Genomic DNA, 7,082 nt, shown 5'->3' on the forward strand with positions numbered 1-7,082 from the left:
AAGAAGTCTCTTGGAGAAGAGACGAAATGTTTCATTAAAGAAGAACCCGTCCAGAAGACCTACACAATTTATTTCTTTTTATACTCCAAGTGCCAACAGATTTTACTCAAAACTTTACTATAAACTATTAGGAGTAATTTCTATTCTGTTAGCAAAATATCACATAAACCACTGCACAGGCTAGAGCAGGGGTCTCCAAAATTTTTCTCCTTAAGAGCTACTTTCACAAAATGAAATTGTCCGAGAGCTACTTTTTGCAACATTTAATTTTAAACTCAAACCATTGGAATAAGATTGTTTTGCACAAAAAACTTTGTCTTCAATTCACATGAAACTATTACACAGAACACTGAATTTACCTAATTGTGCTTCTTGTGATTGTCCATTCATATTATATTGTATTTTACACTACTAACTTAGGGTTTAACTGCAACAGATTTGTGCACAAATAACATGGGGTAATGGGTCTCTGATATTTTTTCTGTATTTTTTCCCAGTGGGAAGAAGCCCCCTGTAGTGACATATACTGCAGCAGGAGGGGTTTCCCAGGAGTTTGGCACAGTTTGTCTCAAGGATCTATGAAAGGTGTGTGAAAACAAATGCTGAACTGCCACGTAACTGTGCATCGTCTGCCAGTTGACCATACTGAGCCCTAAACTGTTGACAACCAAGGGGAAGGGACATCTATACATTGATTGGAGTTAAATGAAAGTGTGTTTGACCAGTGACAAATTAAATTTTGCTTCTCCTAATTTTTCATAAGCACTGAAGAGCTACTTTAAATGAGCCCAGGAGCTACTGGTAGCTCACGAGCTACTGGTTGGAGACCCCTGGGCTATAGCCTTAAATTTAGGCTGGGTCCAAATTCAGGGGCTGGGTCCTTTGAAGGACCCCGGCCTAACCGGTCTTGATGGGCCGAGTCCTTGGTAGACTGCAAGGACCGGTAAAAAGGGGGTGTGAATTTGGACAGTCTAGTCTTCTACTTTATTCCCGCCCTTACTCAGGCATATTTCCTGTCGCCTAGCAAACGTGACGATGCTTAACAGAAGCAAAAATAGATCGAAATTAGCAAAAYATCAATATATAAGTAATTTGCTGATGGGGCAATGAATTCTGGGATATCGTCAGCCACGTAGGATACTCAAATGCAGCCGATGTTTTTGGGGTTTTGTCAGCCGCATGAGTAGGTGCCTATAAATTGGGGCAGTGATGTAAGCAGCCGACCAATACGTCCGACGTCAGCTGCAACCTATGAGTTGAGACACAGCCTGTATGTCCATAGTCATGAAAATTGGGGGAAATCCGTGTAATTTAGGGTCAATACAAAAATTTTATATGTATGTCATCAAAAAAGTCTATAATCTTTAATTGGTCAGAAAGTAATGTTATTTATTATGGGAGCTTTTGGGCAACTTGACAGTTGGAACAGAAATATTCAACAAATTGTAGCACAGGTATRTTGTGTACTGATCCACATCCAGACTCTAAGTCAAATTGCAAACTACATTTTGTTTGCTTCTAATTTTACACCCCAAATCGATCAAATTATAATATATTTGAATACAGGACCCAGCCTAACTGGTCTTGATAGGCCGGGTCATTGGTAGACCGCAAAGACAGGAAAAAAGTGGCTGTGAATTTGGACGGTCTAGCCTTTTTTATTCCCGCCCTTATCCCGAGATATATCCCGTCACCTAGCCATCTYGACGATGTTAAACAGAAGTTCACAAAATTAGCAAAATATCAATATATTAGTATTATAAATATCACAAAACAACAAAATTAGCTTAAAAGCAATAGTTGAAGAACGAAGGGACCCGCTGTAGGTGCACATTTATTTCTCTATACAAGATTGTTTGATTTCTGACAAGAATATCAGAAAGCATTAATAACACAACCGCTTAAAACTTTTTTTTATACCGCCAGATTTTTATTTAAAACTGTAATCCTTTCTCTCGCTTCTACCGCCATTATGTCGGCCCTCAATGCATTATGGGATATGGTGAGCCGAGAAGGATCCAAAGGACTCGTCCCTCAAATGGGGGGGGAAAGAATGAATTAACTGTGGGCCACATCGGAGTCTTCAAATTTGGACAGCGTCCGACGCGATGCTGTGACATAAGCGACAAAYTGCACCTTCGGAGGACACAGCCCSTGAATTTGGACACAGCCGTAGAAAACTCAAGGCTGTTATCTTCCTGAGTCAACCAGTTTGAAACAACGGCCTCAGCATCAACTTACAGAGTCTCAGGAGGTTATATACATAAAATATTTTTATATAATATATAAATAAATGATGTTTTATAATAAATCTAAATTTAGGAGATAAAAAGGTTCAATAGTTTGAGCAGTTACTGTTTTTCTCAGGTACTCTGAACTGGCTTTTGGAGTTCCACCTCTGGATTTCCAGTGGCCCCATCATGGCCTCCCATTAAAAACATTTCTGTAGGCTCCAAGGAAGGAATTGATCATTTCTCTGTGACCAGCAAACAAGCAGTTTGGCACATAAATAATTAAAGCTTCTTCTCATCCACTTCATTGGGCATTTGAGTGGCTGTGCCGACTTCAATGTCCATGCTGCAAGACACCGAGGAGGGGGGCCACCGTTATTCCAAAAGCTGTACTTCTTCTTAACTTCTCATTTTTTCCTCCATTGTGCCTTTTAATTGCCCCTCGGGGACACAAAGTTTTATTGTATTAAATATTTAATACAGAACTGTATGGACCGCCTTTATGTTTGACAATGACTTTAAATGAAATAAATGAAAAAAAAGAGGGTGTAAATTATACTTGATGTCTATTTAAGAGGATGAAACTGAAGCGCTGAGTTTTACCTGTTCTTCCTTAAAGCTAAAGGCCAGCACATTGGAGAGAAGAAAAATAATCACAGGGGTTAGTTTAGTTAAAACAAACATMAATAAAGTGGACATATCATGCTTTTAAATCCTTCCTTTTCWCATTTAAATCAGTCAGATGGGGTCTTTATAAAGTGGAACTACAAAGCTTTGGTTTGAAATCCTTATTGTAACTTCACCAGCTCCTCTTCCACCGCTTTTCTGATGTGTGTCTCACAGCAGCTCGTTTTGATACTGWGCCTTTAAGGAGCTTTAAGCTCCGCCCCACTCTGGCTTCCAGACCGGTCCACTCCGGAATAAAAGAGGGGGTTAGCATTTTCTAGCTTGCAGAAAGGTTTTATTTACAATTTAATTAAAAGATGTGAAGAATAGAAGACTTGTCCATCCAGCCTTACATGTTGGACCTCAGAGTCTGACCCAGAACCAAAGTCTGAGCTAGAACCAGAGGAGAATTAAGGAGGAAATTGTAGTTKGTAAGTCCAGACCTTATTTGGTAATTCTGTCACAGATAATTTGAYGTAACMGTTTAGTCAACGTAATAGAAAATAGAGAAAAATATGACCCAAACAGAATATAAAGACATCTTTGCAGCACCAGCAGAGACTAAATTMAACTTTTTTCCAGAGACTCCAAAACAAAATAACRGCTAAAAAAGTGGATTTTGCATGATATGTCCCCTTTAAAAGTCAGATATTGACTTCAACAGTAACAAATAACACCACCTGRCATAGCTTACACCAGATGTAATACAGCCATTGCAAATGAACAATAAACACCATCTTATAAACACAACTGATCAGATGTGCTTCTTTCCCACATTATTTCATTACTTTTTCTGCCAGTTCTCAACTTTGACCCTCTTTTTGTGTTATTAAATCGTCGCTGGAATCAATGCAGCCACAATAATTTAAGGAGCAACAGCAGACAAATGTTTGAGCTATTTGATATAATAATGGGAATATTTTTTTCAAGAAATATTCAAGAGGAAATGAAGTTTTGAATAATTCCTGGCTGTTAAACCAACATTGGTTTCCTGTTGCAGCTCATTAGGCCTCACTCACAAGAAGCAGCGTTAAACATTAAGCTGCTGAGACGTCATGGACGCTGCTGAGTGATGGAAAAATGGGTCACAGAGAGGACATTTACAATGTTTGCCTTATCGACAAGTAAACAGTTTTTCCTCCCATGAAAACACATCAACACAGTTAGAAGACGCTTCAGTCAGATTTATCGATTGTTGCTTTTATGAATCATTTTTGATGGTTTAAACAGAAAAGTAATTATAAAAGTCAACAACACAGCAGTGAGGACTGGACATTGACGGAGATTTTACGGTTTGTCTAATTTTAGATTTGGCTCAGTTTGAAGTGAGTGTGTACTTTATCGGACCCCTCACATAAACACTTTTTACACAGATCATCACAGTGCAGCAACAGCTGACTGTGTTGTTTAACTTCGGATGTCACCTTAAACATCGGGTTTGTTCATTTACGACAGCTCAACAAAAGAAACAAGAATTTGTCGGATTTGYGTTTTTTTATTTCTTGTTATTTAGAAATCAGAAAATCTACAGGAAGCCTCTTTTGGATTTATACATCTTTAATGTTAACGATTAGTTCAACTGTATAATGTACATGAATAATTTAATAATGATGAAATTTTCACAACCCAGCTTGAACTGTCTAAAATGTTATAGTGTGACGAGGTTTTTATAGAAATAATCATTTTAATCAACAGGAAATAATCCAACTGCCTGGCAGCATGRCCTAAGATGTGTCAAAAATCCACAACAAAACTTGTTGATTATTGCTAATAATGTATTAATGTCTGTTAAACCAAGTGTTCATTTTTATTTAAGCAATACTTTCCTGCTATTTTGTTGATTCCACCTCGTTTTTGATCTGTGTCACTTGTTTCAAATTCAAAATGAACAATATGAACATATCGAGAAATTGTGTTTTTATTTCCAATGTAGCACAAGATTAAACGTTTCACATACTGTTGCTTTTTTTATTTTCATTACTATTTTTTTCCTTCAAAGTTCTTTAGTTAGATATATCTTATTACATTTACTACTACTACTACTACTACTACTACTACTACTACTCTACATCATATCTCCTAAGAAATGTTTGTTCCAAAGCATTGTTTGGTTATTTTACAGACGTGACCAAATTTGTCTTGGTTGTAAGTTATTCACAGTACATACTAAGTGTTAGACAACATGCAAGATTTTTACTTAAAACTTTAAAACTACCAGTGGTTTAATGAAAGCTTCAAGAAAAGATTCATCGAATGTTAATCGAAGGCTGTATTCACATCAGAAAGGTCCTTTGGTCCACTTGTTTGGTCCGGACCTAATAACAGACTTAACTTTTTTCTTTTGGTGTGGTTTGTATTCACATTGTGCTTTGTGCAAGTGCACTATAATTTATAAACAAAGCCACACAGGTGAGGGTCATCGCTCCCATTGGACAGAAATGATGGGGGCAGGACAGAGTACAGACCCAGAAATAAAAATGGTGTTAATACAGCTGACTATGAAGAATATCAAGAATATCAAGAGCATCTCAATCAATGGGGGTTTTGCGATGATATACTTATAATTTTGGGACGTTGTTGGCAAATGTGTGCCACAACCTAAAGGAGATGAGATGTTCCGCGTTTCCTGATCCACAACAGCTCATTGTTTGTAGCATAGTGTTAGCATTAGCAACACTGAAGGGCTAATTGTTACAATGACACTTGTGAAGTCCAAAAAGGCATATTTTTCCTGTAGTTGGCACAGTTCAAGGCTGGTCTGTATTCACACCAGTTTGTTTAGTGGATCTAAACCACCTCAAAACTGGGTCTCGGACCAGTTTTTTTTTGTCCGCACCAGGGTTTCACCTGCATAAAAGGTCTGGACAACAGAGGGGAAACAAACTCTGGTCTGTTTAAAGTGGACCAAATGTGTCAGGTGTGAACACACCCTAAAACAACCAACAAGTCAGCTTCACTAATAAATTTCTTCTTTTTCTTTTCAGTTGCTTGCTCCTGCAGGAGTATGATTGCTATTACCATAGCCTTAGCTTCTTCTGATTGTAGTATAACCTGTTTTAATTACAGCACTCCCTTATTTTAACATTTGTCTGTTTTTGTGTGTAAGATGTCCTTCAGAGTTTGGAAAGGTGCACGTGAATAAAATGTGTTTTGAGTTCTCTCAATAAYAAAACTTAAACATCAAATGAATTTATGACTAAAGACAACGTTTGACTGAGCTGTCAGAGTGAACCAAGTAGGGGTCTCTGCAGTACTTGTTGTTCTGTAGGCGGAGTTAACTGTGATTGGTGGAGGTTTTGGAGTGGGTGGAATTTGGGTGGAATTTGCCCTAACCGGACTGACTCGTCTTGTGGGGCAACTTAAAAGAGGAAGTATTGGTGGTAGAAAAATATGATTTATTGACTGTCTATATAGAGTTTAAAACAGAACAATGGGCCTCATGCAAGAACATGTTCGTATTTTTTTCCTAAATTTCTCTTACTTTTGTTCGTACAAACGTCACGTCAGATTCAACAAACTCTTCTATCTTCAGGAGAAGTGCGTAAATGAGCTGCGTAAATTCCACCTGTTCGTATCCAGCTGCTCGTGCACGCAGAGAGGTTATTTACATAATTACCACCCAAAAACACCATATAAGGCTATGTTTCCTGCCCCACATACCAGGAAGTGCCCATTCATAAGTGACATTGCAAAGTAAAAAGAAGAACTTTACGAATTCGGAGATTGAAGTTCTGCTCTCGGAGATCCACAAAAAAAAAAAAAAAAAAAAAAAAAAGAGTACGGGTAATTTTTAGCAGCGTCAGCTTGGAATTAAAGCAGAGGAATGAAATGACGACTGCTGTTAATGTCGTGTCTTCTGTGGGTCGTACAGTCACAGAAATAAAAATCTAAATCATATTTATGTCTCTCTGTAATCCTGCTCTGGTTTTTTTCTTTTTGGTTAAATATTTTTAATTTTAGTGTAAATAACTGTGTTACATAGGTTTCAACAAGCGTCAGATGCGTTTCGGAAAAAAAAGCATTTTAAAATGTCTCAAAACTTCAATTAACTTCATATTAATATTGTAGTGTTATGCAACAAAATTAATAGCCAATTTATTTTAATTTAACCAATGTACAGTGGTTTGCAAAAGTATTCATACCCCTTGAACTTTTCCATATTTTGTCACATTACAACCACAAACA

General features: G+C 37.5%; 1 protein-coding gene and 1 long non-coding RNA gene across 2 annotated transcripts in view; one reads left to right on the top strand and one right to left on the bottom strand.

Moving 5' to 3' along the window:
- LOC106527927 (uncharacterized) overlaps positions 1-2,828 on the top strand; it is a 5,926-nt gene extending 3,098 nt beyond the window's left edge. The window contains exon 3 of the long non-coding RNA XR_001311445.1: positions 2,368-2,828. This is a non-coding gene — a long non-coding RNA (uncharacterized LOC106527927). The remainder of the gene's footprint in view (positions 1-2,367) is intronic.
- dock11 (dedicator of cytokinesis 11) overlaps positions 1-7,082 on the bottom strand; it is a gene marked incomplete in the record, with an annotated part of 150,499 nt that overhangs the window by 7,395 nt on the left and 136,022 nt on the right.

The sequence above is a fragment of the Austrofundulus limnaeus genome, unplaced genomic scaffold (assembly GCF_001266775.1).
Source record: "Austrofundulus limnaeus strain Quisiro unplaced genomic scaffold, Austrofundulus_limnaeus-1.0 Scaffold350, whole genome shotgun sequence".
Taxonomy (NCBI): domain Eukaryota; kingdom Metazoa; phylum Chordata; class Actinopteri; order Cyprinodontiformes; family Rivulidae; genus Austrofundulus; species Austrofundulus limnaeus.